At 32.7% G+C, this 17,436-nt stretch overlaps 1 protein-coding gene and 1 long non-coding RNA gene across 2 annotated transcripts in view; both read right to left on the reverse strand.

Moving 5' to 3' along the window:
• LOC143236973 (uncharacterized) overlaps positions 1-1,627 on the reverse strand; it is a 41,152-nt gene extending 39,525 nt beyond the window's left edge. The window contains exon 1 of the mRNA XM_076475724.1: positions 1,508-1,627. The gene's annotated coding sequence lies outside the window, so the exon portion shown is untranslated. The remainder of the gene's footprint in view (positions 1-1,507) is intronic.
• A 12,671-nt stretch (positions 1,628-14,298) lies between these two features.
• Positions 14,299-16,320, reverse strand: LOC143237466 (uncharacterized). The gene is made up of 2 exons (XR_013020082.1): positions 15,922-16,320; positions 14,299-15,635 (listed from the first exon to the last, which is right to left on the reverse strand). It is a non-coding gene; the product is annotated as an uncharacterized LOC143237466 (long non-coding RNA).
• Positions 16,321-17,436: the final 1,116 nt, after the last annotated feature.

The following is a 17,436-nucleotide window of genomic DNA, read 5'->3' on the forward strand; positions in this document are numbered from 1 at the left end:
GTGAGTCACATTTTATGATGCAAGTGAAAAATTACACAATATTTTTGTTACAAAATTTATTAAAAGAATTATAGTTAATTTATTTCTAAAGATGTCCTTTTAGTATTACTAAAAGTATTCATATATATTTATAACAATGATACAAAAGTAGGATATAACTCACTATTCAGGAAATATTCATGGGACATGCATACCACTGTACTAGTAATTGTTTATCTTTCATGTGTAGGCCCCCACACATATTATGATAATGTTAAACTGCAAGCCTGCACTCACATAATTTTATTCATACTGTATAGTTAAGGTACGTAAAGCATTAGAAACAAATCCACTACAAAATTCAAAATAAAACTTAATTTTTTAATTTCTGACACTATTATATATTTCCTTAAATAAACTAATAAAAATTATAGTATATTATTGTTGGTATTAAGTCAACATCATTACTACATTAATGATAAGGTACAGATAAAATGATGTACTCATGTCTTATACCACAAAATAACTGTCTTTGCTAGTAATAGTAATAAGGACTTATATTTTAACCATGATTCTATAATAGTCTTCCACTGAAGTAAGAAGGTCCAATACTTTCCTTAAACGTCTTTTTCATTTCTAAAGTATGTGTGTATATGGTAGTATAGAAACCTTGATGCAAGTAGGCAGCAAGTAATTTTGGATAGGCATAAAGATAACAAAGGTTGAATTTACATAGGTTAGTAACAACTTAAAAAGTTACAATGCTAGTTTTCAATGTTTGAAAGGAGGGTTTGACGATCAGTGAAATTTCAATTGTGTTCCTCGTTCCAATTTTTCTATGTAGCAAACTTGCTTGTTATATGTACATGATAATTCTATGAAAACTATTCACACATTCATGGCATGCTTTTTACCAACTATTAAACTGCTACTCTAACTCTGGTTATTAATATTATGCTACCAATCACACCCACAATAAACAATCTCTTTCAGTGTATAAGCACCATAAAAATACATAAAAATTACAGTAAAGGAGAAAGCTCCAAATCTTCAAGTTAATTTATTTTTTACTTTTCCAAATACGATAAAGCCTCAACTGTCCATATCAATAAAAGTTATTCATATGGATTATACACCTTACACACGGTATAATATATACATCACGCATCATGTTGTATAGTGGTTGTAGTACTTCATTCACCACTTCTTATTCCAGTTTTCATCATTTTAAAATAAAAATTTAAACAAAAATCACTTATAAAATTTCAGTCTCAAATTCATTTTAACCCTCATATCATGAAATGGCTAGTAACACAAATAAGAAGGGAGCAATTATTGAATTAAACTGCGATAACGCCGTGGCAATAACAACAGCTTATTATATATTATTTATCTAAGGTAACTAACTACACGAGTAAAATAATAATATGGAGAGCTGGGCCTTCCTCCTCACCAAATCCATAAGTGTTATTAGGCATTCTTATATATAATCCACACAAAAATATTATTATTCATAAATTAAAATTACCAGTATTTTGCAGTTACTTGTTCCTCGTAAATATTGTTACTTCAAATTTACCACCTAGATCTTTGAAGAGCTCTACAGAGGACGCTTTTCAAAATTTGGTTGAAGATAAATACGTATCATAATATCGCACAGGATGATGAAGAAATTTTAATGGGAAATATTACTTCATATAATTATTTATGATTTATTTGTTTGATAGTAATATACAGAAATATTAATTATAAGTGTGCCACAAACAACCTCCTAAGTTGTTGTTTTATTAAAAATAAAGAAATAGATTAATCTGTATGATATAGCCGTGGGGACGTTATACGATCGACCAATCCCACTATTCGTTGGTAAAAGAGTAGCCCAAGAGTTGGCGGTGGATGAAGATGAATAGTTGTCTTCCTTCTATTCTAGTTTCACACTGCTAAATTAGAGACAGCTCAGAAAGTCTATTTTAAAATAACAAATAAACTTGTCAATTCACCAGTATACAATTTCACACATGAATGAAGTCAGTTCATAAAATATAGCGTACAATTTTTGTACTTGAATTATACTTTACAACAAAAACTTAAATACACAATTATAACTGATCATAAATCGTCATGAATGCGTTACCCCAACATTTTTCATAGTGTCAAAATCTATATCAGTTTTGAAAAACTAAATTTTCTGCGTCTAAAACATCAATGAACAAGTATTTATAATAACATGGGATCAGAAACTTAAAATTTAAAAATACTTAAATTTGTTTGTTTGTAGTTAAGCACAAAAATACACTATGGATTAGTTGTTCTCTGTCTACAATGGGTGCTGAAAGGCGGTTTCGAGCGTTGTAAAGCCGTAGACATACCACTGTGCCATTGAGGGTCAGCAAAATAAAACTGAAAAGTTGAAACTTCAAGATAACAAACTAACTTCTGTGAACTATGAGAAACAAAATGCATTTAAAAAAGTGACCTGTGTATGAATTAAAACTATAAATAAAATAAAGTACAGAACAACGTTTAGACTCTTTTATCTCCCCCTGGTACGACGGTAAGTCTACGAATTTACAACGCTAAAAATCAGGGGCTCGATTTCTCTCGGTGGACACAGCAGATAGCCCGAAATCGCTTTGCTGTAAAAAAACACACTCGACCTTCTTAGGTCACCTTCAGGTTAACAAAGAGTATTTGTAAATGACCGTTGAGGTAACATATTGTCTTTTTGTCTAAAAACTATACAAATCGACATTTACAAATCATCATTATTATATATCAGAGGAAATAAATTAGTTCTTGTTTCCAAATATTATATGAAGTAGAACATGTTGATTTTTAATTTGAGCTTATTGACAGCCATATATTAATAATCGAATGTCAGTCAGGAGCTAACAAATCTATTTTGCAATACACAATAAGCAATCAAACCTGGGTTCGCTAGTCCATATATAAACTGCAGTGAAATCAGAATAATTAGTTTGAATTTAACATTCGTATAATTACGCTATCTTATAGTTTTACTGGTGATAACTATAAGGAACTCGTCTTCTATAAGTGCAGTTTGATGCTTATATATATATATATATTTGAACTAAATCAAATAAGTACTGTTGCATTATCCATCAGCTGTGACGATCTAACCGAATTAGATTGCGTGTCTCCAATTAAACAGAATTTATCTAGTCAGTGATGTCGAGAAAATTCACTTATAGAGAAATATATATGTAAAAACGGCTCGTTTTGGTTGATAATTTTTTTTACGTAGAGGAGTGAACAACGTTTCGACCTTCTTCGTGAACCTGACGATGACCGAAGAAGGTCGAAACGTTGTTCTCTCCTCTACGTAAAACATTTTCTCAACCCACACGAGCCGTTTTTACATATATATAGAATTTATCTAGTCATCTCTTTAGTAATGTCATATTTTAAATTCAGGAAAAAGAAAGGATTTCAAACGCTTTTAATGTTGTTTAAAAAAATAATGTATGTTCCATTATTATTAATTACTTCTTGCCAACGATTCACAAGCTTCTGAATGCCACTTATATAAAATTCTTGTGGTTTGGAGGAAAAGAATGTAGAGAGGGTAGTTTTGATATCTTCATGTGATCCAAGTCCTTTTCCATCATGATAGTTCTGAAAACTTTGGAACAGATGATAATAAGATGGGGCAAGGTCGGGAGAATGAAGATTATGTAGAAGTTTTTCCCAGTCTAGCTCTTCAATCTTTGCAGATGTGATCCTTGCTGTATGGGGCTGTGAATTATCTTGGTGTAATACAATACCTTTACGATTGATCAAAGCAGGCCTCTTTTCTTTCAGTGCAACATTCAAGCGCTCTAACTGTTGACAATATAAATCTGTTGTAATCGTTACATTGAGTGGCAGCAACTCAAAGTGGATCACACCAACAATATCCTACCAAACGCTTAACAAGTCTTTCCTAGGGTGGAGGTCCATTTTGGGCTGTGCTTTAGCCAGTTTACCTGCTCTGAGCCATTGCCTGCGGTGCTTAACATTTTAATAATATATTCATTTTTCATTTCCTGTCACTAACCTGTCCAAAAAAGGTAAGTTACGTTCACAAGAATGCAGAGAAGTGCAAATGTCTACACATTTTCCAAGTTTTGACACCTTTCCAAGCTGTTGCAGATAACGGTGAACTGTTGAATGGGTTGAATTGAGCTTTTGTGCTAGTTCTTCAACTGTTACAGCACAATCTTCATCAAGTGCAGCCAGCAGCAAGTCATCATTAAACTCAAGAGGACGACTTGAATGTGGAGCATCACTTAAGCTGTAGTCACTTGATCTGAACTTCTGAAAGCACCTTCGACATTTTCTTTCATTGAGAGACTGCACCATAAATACCTTGAATTTTTCGTGTAGTTTCTGCTGCACTATTGCATTATATGCCTAATGTGCTCCTTAGACAGTTGAGATAGTTTCTTTTATTTGCCTGAACATTTATATACATGTCCCAATACATATTTTAGTCATTAAAGCCTTCTACAAAGACTTAAATGATGATGCACTTTCTGTGTTAAAATTTTGGACATTACTTATGGGATGACCTGATACTTCCTTTCATGGCCTCTGACTGTTGAAGAAACTAAAACTTTAGAGGCTTTCAATTGTATAATTTTTTTTCATATTATTTGCAAAATTATATTGATTAATATGATTTTTTTACCCTTATATAAATTGATTAAATATACTTTTATAGACACCTAAGACGAAGTTACTAGCAAAATGCAGACCTCCCAAAGTGAAATTGTACATCTAACGAAGAAGAAAAGGTAAGGGTTCACTACTGGTAGGAAGTCAATTATTCACATACTTCAATAATGTAAGTTGATCTAATATATTTTATAAAATTATATGGATTATTACGTTTCTCTATACTTATGCAGATACTCATTATTTTTTTTTTTTTTTCTTACAGGTACCTTTCAAATGTCTCCTCAGGGAATACAGATAATTTACTGTTGAGAAAACAAAGAATAAGAAAGTTAAAAGTACAATGCAATTACTACAACGTGCAATGTAACATTTAATCTGAAATCGTATGTACAGCCACTTGCAGACAGTATGACTGTTTCTTTGTTTGTTTTGAATTTCGTGCAAGGCTGCTCGAGAGCTATCTGCGTTCAAACAGTATAAAACACTCAATTAAAATATTTAAAACACCTTTAAGGACACAATAAGTCGATTTAACAAAGAGATAAAATTGGGGCTTATATTCATTCTAATCATCAGGACAAACGAATATGTGCTTGCTCAGAAAATAAGGCCCAACAAGAATAAAGGCATCTATCGCTTCCATCATGTAAAGTGTATCTGTGTATCAACATAAAATTAATTCGCACATCTTGGACCTGGATCGTCTATAAAATATTAAGTTCCAGATCAAATAGAATACTGAAAATCGTTTGTAACATTTATGTATATAAATAATTATTTGTAATAATCGTTATTATGAACTGTATTTGTATTTGGATATTAAAATATATTTGTGTTAAGAAAGAAAATTGTGTGTATCAATCTTGTTGGTAAATCTCATAAATTTAGTGCATACCGATATTTAATTAACTTTTAAGACAAAATTTCCGACTGTTTGAAATCGAAATACATATATAACATAAATCGTGTGTTTGTGTGTGTGTTTTTCGTATAGCAAAGCAACGAAGGACTAGCTGCTCAGCCCACCGAGGGGAATCGAACGCCTGATTTTAACGTTGTAAATCCGGAGACATACCGCTGTACTAGCGAAGGCAACGTAAATCAACTACTCATCAGAGGTTAAGTATAATAGGTAACATAATAAATAGTATACTCCTGTCCGAGATCTGAATCAGAGACAAAATATGATTTAAGTTAAATTCCAATTTTAATTCGATTTATATTTATCAGTGCCAACAAGATTTGATCATATCTGATCATCAATATATGAAAACTGGAGAAATATACCAAAATTGCAAAAATTTTAGAATTAAAGGTTACGAAATTAATGAAAAATTAAATAAAAAATTATATTATTGAAATATTCGTCGATGATGATTTATTTCTGATGAAGCGTAAGGAGAATACTCTAGTGTTTCCAGTAGCCAATCAGAGTTGAATGATAAAGATAAGTTAGAAATGCAATTAAGACTCAAACAAATGGAGCTTGAGCAAGCTCGTATCGAAGCTGAATAAGAGCAAAGACGTATCGAAGCTGAATAAGAGCAAAGACGTATCGAAGCAGAAAGGAAAAGTAAACTTTAAGAAATCGAACAAGCCCGTATTGAAGCTGTGAAAGAAATGAAAAGTAGACTCAGTTTCGATTGCCCAAAGCCAAATGACAACTTCGAACTCACTAAATATACTAGAATACCACCATTTAATGAAAATTAAAGTTGCACAACAATTATACCTCTACAAAAGATAAACATATTAAAATATCTGACAAAGAAGACAAAACAGTGTTCGAACATGTGATGGATTTACAATTATATATTTATTTTACTATCTACGTTTGTTTTAGCTAAATGTGTATTTAGAAATATATGTAACTTATACTGTTAAATGTATGTTGCTAAACTCCCGCCTATTTCTTAATTCTGTAGAAGAATCTCGGGAGTAAGAATCAACAATATATGTTTTATAAAAGTATTGTTACCATCTAAGATTTCGAGAGTCTCGCCTAAAGTTTATAAATCAACGCGTCAAGAAACATTATATTGTTGTTGGTTGGCTACAGTTGGTATACTATAAACCTTTGAAACTACAACTGAGATAAACGCTTAATAATCGGAAAACTACGAACATTTGACCAGGAACGTTTATATTTTTCGAATATTATAACCCATTTAACTTCAGAGAATTAACTTTGGACGTTAGCATTCCCACAAAAACATTAAACATTTCGTCAGTGAAAACTGCTTGTAAACGGCGTGAGACCAGCGAAAAATAGAGAGCTAGTTAGCTAGTCGTTAAATGAACTGTACTAATAAAAGCTCAAAACTAATTTACCAACCGTGAAACGTCAATAAAATATTCAGTTTCAGAACAGATAAAAAACTCAATATTGTTTGTAAGTTTAAAACTTGTGTATATAAATCATTACTTGTAATAAGTATTTGTTATAATTATTATAAATTGTATTCTTGTTTGCATACTAAAATATGTTATGTTTTAAAAAAGAAAACCATGTGTATCAATCTTTTTGACAAATATCATAAATTTGACACCTATCATCAATTAAGTAATTTCTAAGTTATGATACAATTTAACTCTGTTCAGGCTGTTAGAAATGGTAATAACTAACACAATAAATTAGAGACTCGTCAGTGATAAACCATATTACTTAACATAATAAACTAAGAGCTCGTGTCACAGATCTGAAACAGAGAAAGAAAATCGATCTAAATTAAAAGTCAATCCTTAATTCACTGTATATTTATCAATGTCAAAAAGATGCGATCATATCTTATTATCAAGATTTTCTTAAATCACTTGTCCTTGAAAAACTAGAAAAGTGAAACAAAAGTGAATTGCTCAATATTGCCAAAAATTTGGAATTAGAAACTAAGAAATCAACGAGAAATTATATATTAGTTGATGATGATTTGTTATCTGAGGAAGCATTAGTGGAATACTCCAGTGTCTCCACCAGCCAATCAGATAAAGATAATTTGGAAATCCAGTTAAAACTCAAACAGATCGAGCTTGAACAATCCCGCATGGAAGCTGATAAAAGCAAGCTCGTATCAAAGCCCAGAAAGAGTAAGCCCGAATAGACGAAGAAAGAGAAAGTGAACATCACGAGGCCGAACAAGTCCATATCAAATCAGAGATAGAAATTTGGCTGAAAGAAAAGAAAATTAGTCTCAATTTTGATCAACCAAGGAAAAATGAGAACATTAAATTCAATCAATATATTAAAGTACTTAATCAATATGTTAAAGTACTTAATCAATATGTTAAATATTTAATAAAAATGAAGTTGATGAATATTTCCAACTTTTTGAGAAAGTTACCAAAATCATGGAATGGCCCATCAAAATTGGTCATTAGTGTTACATAGTGTTTTAATTGGTAAAACACAAGAAGCTTATGCCACTCTGTCAATAGGAAATGTATGGATTTTGATAAGGTTAAAGCAGCTATTTTCAAAGCATACAAGTTAGTACCAGAGATTTATCGCCAAAAGTTTCAAGGTTATCGCATGCATCATATTGAATTAGGCCATGAAAAATATGTTTATTTTGATCGATGATATAATTGTATGCATATTGGCAACAATTTCAAGAAATTTAGACACTTATGTCTATTTGAAGAATTTAAGGGCTGCGCAAATGATGACCTAAAACTTACTTAAAAAGAATAAAAAGAAAGTTTAAACACTAGATGATTACACTTTAACACATAAAACCACTTTTTATAAAAAGAAATTGCCGCCACCTCAGCAAAAATCTCTTCAATCCACTACAGCTGAAGATTCTTCTAAAAACCCAGCTCCTCCATTTCAATATCTTCAGACAGTCAGGATAAAACTTCATCAAAACTATCAGAGCCTGTCTGCCATTTCTGTGAAAAACCTGGTCATATTAAGTTTAACTGTTAGGTATTGAAAAAGAAAATGATATAACACCCAGTACGTTCCTGTTTTACATATGAAAGTAGTTTCATCAGATCACCCAATGTTGTTGATTTGGCTACAAATATGAAGGTTTATGTAGTTAGAGAGGAATTTAGATCTTTTGTATCTGTTGGTTCTGTGTTTTTGACAAATATCTCTGATAATCCCATATCCATACGTATTTTACCTGATATTGGGACGACTCAATCATTGTTGTTAGAGGCTATATTGCTCTTATAGTATTGAGGTTCGCTTTGTTAATGTTCCTCTTCATAACATTTATTTAATATCAGACCTAGTTTCGGAACCAGTTGTGGTTGGAGAAATACCTATTCGACAAATTAAGTGTGTATCATTATTGTTAGGAAACGATTTGGCTGGGGGGAAGATATTACCGAACCCAAGATGGTTAGCAACCCAATCACTGTTTCATCTCAGAATGATGTTGTTATTCAGGAAAATCCAGACGTGTTTCTCTCGTATGCTGTGAATCGAGCTGAGGCGAAAAAAATAAGCCAAAATTAAATGATAGATACTTGTTCAGAGGACAATATTTTCGATTTGTCTGAAACATTTTTCAGACCCAACTTGTGAACAATTGTCCCACTGACAATTCATTGGTTAGTGACAATGGTAAACGTGAGGGATCTGGTTCAACTGGTAACGTTCCGTTTCCTAAAAATAAACTGACTGTTGAGCAAGAGAAGGATCTGCAAATCTCTTCACTGTTTAAACATGCACTCCAAAAAGATGAACTGGAGAAAGTTCCAAATGATTGCTTTTCAAATGTAAAGTGCTCATGTGAAACTGGAGAACACTAAATGTATCAGCTTTAGAGGACTGGGCTGTAGTTTATCAAATCATTGTTCCAAAGACATATAATTCCAAAATATTGGAAGCTGTCCATGAACTCCCATGGGATGTCATTTAAATATCAACAAAACATGTGACAAAACCATGATACATTTCTTTTGGTCAAGTATTAGGCAAGACGTTTTTCACTTCTGTAAAACTAATCAGAAACTTCCTGTTGCTTCTTTGAAATCTATCTCACCTTTCGAAGAACCTTCAGTCGTGTGATTATTAATATGATTGTATTAAGCCAAAAATATAACATTTATGTTTAAGCACTTTCATGTGTTATGCAATTTTGAGTATAAAATTATTTGTGTTGAGAGTGTTATGTACTGTCATGATAAATTAAATTGTATAATTCTTCGACAATGTGATATATTTAATGCCATGTCTTATCAATGCATATATATATATATATATATATATAATATCTTAGTTCAAATTTCACGAAGGAGGAATGTGTAACGGATTTAATCAGGGGCGTAGCCAAGGGTGGTTGGGAGTTAAAAACCCCCCATGGACCCAAACTTTTTAGACAAGTTTAGTTGCCACCTGTGAAGTTTCATAATGATCCGTGATTGCATGGCAGATAATTTCACACACAACAAATGGTCAAATGCAAATTTTTGATTGAACAATCTTTTAATGCAGCAAGTTTTGTCAGAACTAGAGAAATACAATCAAATATCTATGAAAGACTCAAACGTCTGTTCGTTCTTGCCAGGACATCTACAACACAGTTTGGTTCAACTTTAATATCACGGTGAATGTATAATGAGACCAGGCCATTAAATTGATCTTCAGTGGTGATATTTCTCAAATACGTTTTGAGTCTTCTGAGAGTTGAAAACGAACGCTCCACTGAGCTCATTGACATAGGCAGTGTAGCAAATACTTTCAACAGTCTAGAAATGACTGAGAACATTTCTGCATTGCACATTGCATATGCATCTATGACATTTTTGGTCTGTTGTTTGCAAGTGATTTGTACCAATCCTAAGTTCACCTACTGCAGCTAGTAAAGTGCTGTCAATGTCAGCCTTGTATATATTGACCAACTCTTTAATTTGGTCACATTGTTGTGCTGTAGGTTCTGACCGTTCTGTGGTAGATCCTGATGGTAGTAGACACACGAAGTTTGTAAGGAGAGTTTTTGACTGGACAGACGGTCACATATTTGTGAAAGAAAGTAATCAACAAATGGTACAAATACAACAATACGAAAGTACTCCTCAGGGTTAGTGGTTTATGGATTAGCACGGTACATCTGTCTTTTAACCTGCCTTGGCATTATGATGTTAATTTGAAGCTCACTACACAGAGTTTGAGCCTCACAGAAAATGTTGTTAAATTCATTTACAGTATTATTTCTGTGTGAACGGATTAAATCTTCCACTATTTCTGCGTGATGAATCGCAGCATCTAAATCAATGTTCTGTTGCTGCAGTAAATTGCACAGAGGTAAACTAAAGGAAAACAATTTAGCAATGGTAAGTAGAGTGATGATGAATTCTGGCTGTGTTATAGAACACAACAATTGATTGGCTTGCGTGGCAGAATCTCTGTCTTGCCAATCTGATATGGTCTCAAAAGCATCTGCAATTGCATGGATTAATTCTAGAAAGACAGTGACTGAGTCATGCCTCTCAACCCCCCGGGTGGGGCAGAGACCTTTCAAACTTATTTTTTTTGATTCAGGTGCTTTATTCTCCACCGAAAGAGCCAAAACGTGCTGTCGTTTGGGGTATTGAGAAAGTTTTCAATGCTAGAAATTACTCCCATGCAATTTCGCACAGGAACTTCTTTACAAGCATCAGAAATTGCCAAGTTTAGGAAATGGGCACTGCAGTGTACATAGGGTCAAGTGGAAATTTATCAGTTATGTGTCTCTGGACACCATTGAATTTCCCACTCATAGAGGCAGCACCGTTGTAACCTTGTCCTTGCAGGTAAGCCATGTCAATACCATATTTTATCAGATTGGTTATGATAACATCAGCCAATTTCTGCCTGTCACATCATAAACAGGTATAGATTGCAAAAAATCTTCTCTCATTGCAACAGAGTTGCCACTGGCATGCAAATATCTAACACACAGCGAAAAATGTTCAATGCCTGAAATATTTGTTGTTTCATCAGCTAATATTGAGAAACACTTTGCAGCATTAACCCTGTTGACCAAAGTATTAAGAACATGAGTATTACAGGCATTGATGATTTCATTTTGAATTTGATGACTCAGATACGTAGCATTCCTCTTTGTACTCTTAAGGCTTGCTGAAAGCTTGACATCACCTTTGCCCTGTAGCGCAAAATTATCCGAAAATTCCCATCATTATTGATGGGCTCCTCATCAGTTTCACCAACAAACATTGAACCAGAATCATATTTTCCCCTCAAAGCTAAACCCTGTCTCCACACAGCAATACAGTATCAATAATAGGCATTAAATATTGCCAGTTCTATTCAATTTCTTGCTTGTAAGTTGCATCAAGCTGCAATAGTACAAGATGGCGCCAATGGTACTAGATTGGTGTCATGGAGTTGCCAGCCTGCCGCGGTGCCACCCACTGTTTATTTGTGAAGTTAATTCTTGAAATCCAGGGAATCTGAACACACACTGTCAATGATATTTGAATACAGATTATAGACACTATAGATATATTTTGCATTCTCCTGAGTGACTCTATATTTTATATGTTGATGACAGAACTGTAGGCCTACTTTGCTGGGCCTGATAACTTTAAGTTATATATTATATATGTAGGTCTATATATTTATTTATGATTAAAAAAATAAAACAAACACCTCAGTGTGTCATTCTGAAAGTTGTCAAAGAGGTGGTCTCAGAATGCATAATTCAGGCTTTTCTTTCATGTTTTTATTTAAAAAGCACTCAAACTACCCCCCCCCCATGGCTATTTCTGACTACGCACCTGGATTTGATATTATTTTAATATCTATACTTGTTTCAAATTAATATATATTTAGAAATGTATATAACTTATATTGTTAAATGTATATTGCGCAAGTTCCGCCTGTTTTCTAACTTTGCAGATTTTCAAGTGTAAGAAACAACAATGTACTAGGTGTGTATGTAATAACAGTGACTGACAGTTTGTTGCCAAGTGAGCTTTCAAGATTTTCGCTTGAAATTTATAAATCGACCCGCTGTGAGCAATCGGCAAGAAAGTTTTACAACAGATTCACTTAAAAGTAAAGATGGACCGTTTTTTGCCATTTGGATTAAACTCGGGTGATTTAGAGCAAAACAACTACAGGGTAAAAGGACGTGCTGATATGTAGATATTTTTAGATTAGTAATTTCAAGCTCATGTTTTCAAAAAAATCATACAGGTAAACGATTGTCATTCCTTGTCCACTTTTAACAACGTTTAGCGTCACGTGATATTAGCTTAAACGATTGATGTAAATAATAATGCTTGATATAGCTGTACCGAGTACAAGCGAGTGATGACAAAAAAGCAACAACTAACAAGCTAGTAGGTTCCATAGCGTTACCATAAAGGAAGTTATTAGCGTTGTTTTGGAGATAAAAACTACAACATTATATTTCAAAGAATGTGGTTGATCCTGTAAAGCATAGGTCTTTTCCGAATAATAAGATTGTAACCCTAAAATTAATGTTGCTTACTATTAACTGTTACTTTTTTACTTGCTGTTGCTTGTTGGTTTGAATTTCGCGCAAAGCTACACGAGGGCTATCTGAGCTAGCCGTCCCTAATTTTGCAGTGTAAGACTAGACGGAAGGCAGCTAGTTATCACCACCCACCTCCAACTCTGGGGCTACTCTTTTCCCAACGAATAGTGGGATCGAACGTCACATTATATGGGTGGGACGGGGATTCGAACCCATGACCCTCAGATTACGAGTCGAACGCCTTAACCCACCTGGCCATGCCGGATAATTCGCTGAAGTAATTGAACGAAAACACTTCATTTTATTCAACAAGTCGTCTTAGATTTTATTTTCGAAACAAATCGTCTTAGCTGTAATTTTCATTTAATTTTTACATGCAGATACTCAGTTTCTAAACCAGTGTCTTCTCACCACTTGTAGTAACCTGTATCCTCGACCTTGCTGTTCTATAATGCAGTATATTTGTTTTTCGCTTATTTGAAACTTTGCATGGGTATATTTTCAGTACAACTTCAAATCTTAGATTAGCAATACCCGTTACGTGAAAGAGTTTTTTTAGAGAAGACGTTTAAAGAATATGCGTCGGAAACCTTATAAAGCTTACGAAACATTTGAATTATAGTCATCATGTTCTAATATAATGCAATGCTCGCTCTATCAGCCTCAGGGGCATTATGATGTGACGGTCAGTCCCACTATTCATTGGTGAAAGAGTAGCCTAAGATTTGGTGGTGGGTAGTGATGACTAGCAGCTTCCATCTAGTCTTACACTGCTAACTTAATGACAGTTATCGCAGATAACCCTCGTGTAGCTTTGCGCGAAATTAAAAAACAAACAAACAAGCATTACATGAAAATATATAAAAAGTCCATCTCCATGTTTACCTTCTAGTCAGCTATTTAATCAAAAATACAATAATGTGAAGGTTAATAAATATGACTGACTATTTATAACATATCCATACAATATTACTGATAATATTACTAACGAGTGCCATTGAAGCGAATTTTATTATATAAGTAAATAAAATCCATAGCTTATTAATATTACTTCTTATGAATTCTAATTAATAGTCACGTAGCATTGAATTTCACTCACTTTAATATCGTCAAAATAACGATATTTATTCAATTTCATTTGATTATAACAGTTTTCATCTCGTAAATATAAATAAAAATGTACTTTTCTGACCACAACAAAACTTTTATTATTTACTGATACATACACACACATACACATAATTGTCAATGTACCGTTATTATTTACTAAACTTTATCAACTATAACGAATTTACCTTTGTACATTTATTTTAGTACCTCTGCTTGCTTCTATATAGTTTTCTTTTTTTTCATGTGACGTATATTATTGATTGTATATTAAGCAAGTCCGGTCTGTCCTCGAAATTTGTGGAAGGTCCTTGAGAGTAAGAATAAAAACACTGTTTACGAAAACGCGCTAGAATATTGATGAAACGTCGATAATCTCACGTGACTGGTATATAAAAACCGACGCGCTGAGAAACAGGAAAGATTATTATTATTGGTCAGCCAAAGTCAATGTGCTATAGGCCTCAGAAGCAATCGTTGTGATTAACGCCTATTAATCGAAAAGCTACAGAACTGGCTGGGAACGTTTATAGATTTTGAATATTACAAACCATTCAACATCAGTGAATTACTTTGGACGTTAATATTTCTAAAAGGGCATCAAATGTGTCCTGCGAAAAAAGTCCGTCTCTAAACTGCAATAGGCCAACCAAGTAGCTAGCTTAGGCGAGGTGTGTGATGACATCAACCCAGAATTAATTTGCTTGAAATAAAATATTCAGTTTTAGACCAGATATAAGAATCAGTATTGTCTGTAAGTTTGTGAAACTATTGTATATAAACTGTCATTAATAACTATTAATAACAACCGTTATTGTAAATTGTATTGTTTTTATGTTTGTATATTAAAATATATTTGTGTTAAAAATGAAAATTGTGTGTATCAATCTTGTTGGCAAATAACATAAATTAATAAATATTAACTTTTAATTAATTACTTAATTCAAATTAAAATTTACGATCATTTGGAATAGTGATACGTTAAAATACGTAACATAATAAATCAGAACCTTATCCGAAATAAAGTACAATTTTAAATTTTAAACAAACAATATGTTGTTGAGGAACATATGCACAAAATTTTCTGAACAGTTGACCACAGTAAACTGGTCTGATGTCATATATCCCTAGAAACACTTGTATCACTAGTGGGTGAATCTATGAACAAAATTATAGATGGTATGCAGTATCAGTACAAGACGGTCAAGTTGTCCCTGTCTTTCGACATTTACCACTCTTCCTGTCACTCACAACTTGTATGTAATCTCTTGAAAGGACCTCAACGGACTCTATAGTCGAAATCTTGTGTTGGTCTTGCAGTGGTATACCCAGAATAATACGTAAAAATACAGTCGTATTAGTAATACAACTCTTGTCTTTCGGAAGTTTTATCCAATCTGCAGACAAAAGTAGCTGTGTACGTATGAGGAAAACAAAAACAACTGTACTTTTTTTCATTGTGTAATCATTGATTTTCACCAGGTATCAAAAGTTTTATATCAACTATATAAAATTAGCATGTTTACTTAAGAGGAACACATTTATTAACTGCATATTAAAATATACAAAATAGAAAACAGTGAGACGTTTATAGATGTCATATACATATATATATACATAATCATACTTTTATATCTATCTATCTACAAAAACACATAGAGAAGAAAAATTATCCGATGTGATCACATAAAAATGATACATGTTTACTGAAATGTGCTTCTTCTAACCATCTGTTTCACTAAATATAATGCTGAAACGCTCAGAATTCGTTTACCATTCTCTCGTAGTTTTGCCAATATTCTTGACTTTGATGCGTGTAGGCTTTGTTATAACTTTAGTAACCTAGCTTTATGACAGTAAACTCGCTCATACAGCTAGATAACCAAAGAAAACAACAACACCTGTGAGTACTGATGATGTTTTCTATTGAGGCCACAAGATGATATAGCAAGCTGGAGAAATAGACATTTGTAGAAGACTGAAGGAACCATTCTTCTAAAGTGTTACAGCCTAGTAATAAAAAGCATTACTTAATGGTTCATTACAGTTCTCATCATTATATAAAAACATTTTAGTAAAAACTATTTTAATTTCTCAGAATAAACTAACTTTTATAACAATCAGGAAGTGCAAATATGCTGATATTTTACGTCAAAAAATAAATAATATTCGAATATTTATATATTTTTTTCTCAAAGGAATAATTACTATATTTGTACTTTGAGATTTTCTGTTGTTACTCACTTTTGATGTTTCTAAATATGTAACATTACAATCAAGAAAAACATCATTTTCAGTTTTCGTACATGTACATAATAGTTGCAAAGAAAACGTTTGTTAGAGTAAACATGAACACTATTTGATATGACTTTGAACGTGATTAGTTTAAAGCAACCTGAGAAAAACATTTTTATGGGTTCAAAATTCACTATGAATTATTGATGTTTAATGTACAAGGAAAGTTTAAAAACGTATATTAGTAGAGCTGCAAAATTCAAAATTTTATAAAATTCTTACTGACAAATATCGTCACTTATAAAAGATTAAATAACTCATGTGATTGCATTTTATGAAACTACATCGAATATTTAGATTGGCATTTTCACTGTGTTATATGAGTCTTATTTCAGTGAAAACGTCTGCCGAGATATGTGAGAATTATTTCACCTTTTGTCATCTTATATTACTCTTATTTCAAAATAAATTTTTATTATATTATTGCACTGTATCTTCCGTGAGTACGTAAATACGTCTATATTGGTATCCTTTCAATGATATGGTTTTGGTTTTGCTTCATCACATAGGAACTCTGAGAAATAGGCAGTTAACTGTTTACCAGTAATAAGGTAATTAATTGCGTTTATGTTTCTAATACGCTATTAAGTTCAATATAATTAAAACTGTTTTGCTCCTGATTTTCGTTTGCATTCAATGTCCGGTGCATCACGTTGCAGTGTCCAACAGTAGTCAACAAGCATTGACGGATTCCAGTTGCCCTGATATCGTTTTTTCATTGTAACAAAACTGATGATTTCGATGAAACGGTACGTGATGGGCAAATTTGGATGTGATTTTGGTGACCAGCAGCCAAATATCTATAAGAAACACCCAACGGAGTTAAAGAAGCAAAATCAGTGTTGTGCATTGTTATTATATTTAAGAATGGTTGTTTTATAAAGACTGAAATTAGATAAATTCAAACCTGAACCTGAAC

This window comes from Tachypleus tridentatus, chromosome 13 (assembly GCF_004210375.1).
Source record: "Tachypleus tridentatus isolate NWPU-2018 chromosome 13, ASM421037v1, whole genome shotgun sequence".
NCBI classification, from domain to species: domain Eukaryota; kingdom Metazoa; phylum Arthropoda; class Merostomata; order Xiphosura; family Limulidae; genus Tachypleus; species Tachypleus tridentatus.